Source organism: Cariama cristata, unplaced genomic scaffold, assembly GCF_000690535.1.
Source record: "Cariama cristata isolate BGI_N322 unplaced genomic scaffold, ASM69053v1 scaffold20885, whole genome shotgun sequence".
Classification (NCBI taxonomy): domain Eukaryota; kingdom Metazoa; phylum Chordata; class Aves; order Cariamiformes; family Cariamidae; genus Cariama; species Cariama cristata.
In genome coordinates, this window is record NW_009619496.1 from 21497 (window position 1) to 21899 (window position 403).

Below are 403 nucleotides of genomic sequence, written 5' to 3' on the forward strand. Positions count from 1 at the left end.
CCCCGTGCGGGAACCCCTCCGCTCCCCCCCCAGCCCAACCGCCGCCCTCACTGCCTACCCCCAGCTCCCTCTCCTGACTCTCTGCTCCTGGTTTTGGTTTTTCTCTTTTTTTTTTTTTCTTCTTCGATATCTTCTCCTGCTTTATTTTTTTAATTATTATTTTCAAATCATATGGTTTCTAGCCATATAAATTTTTAACTTTGCTCTCCTTTTTTTCTGAGGGCAGGGGATGGTGGGGGGGTGTTTGTTTGTTTGTTATTTTGTTTTGTTTTCTTCAGGAGCCTTGTGGGCCAGGAGGGAATCAGATTCCAGCCACACTTGATGGTAGAAGTCTGATTTTTATTATTATAACAGAATTTATTTTCTCAAGCATTAAATGAATTTTAAGCTGCGAGGGGAATTG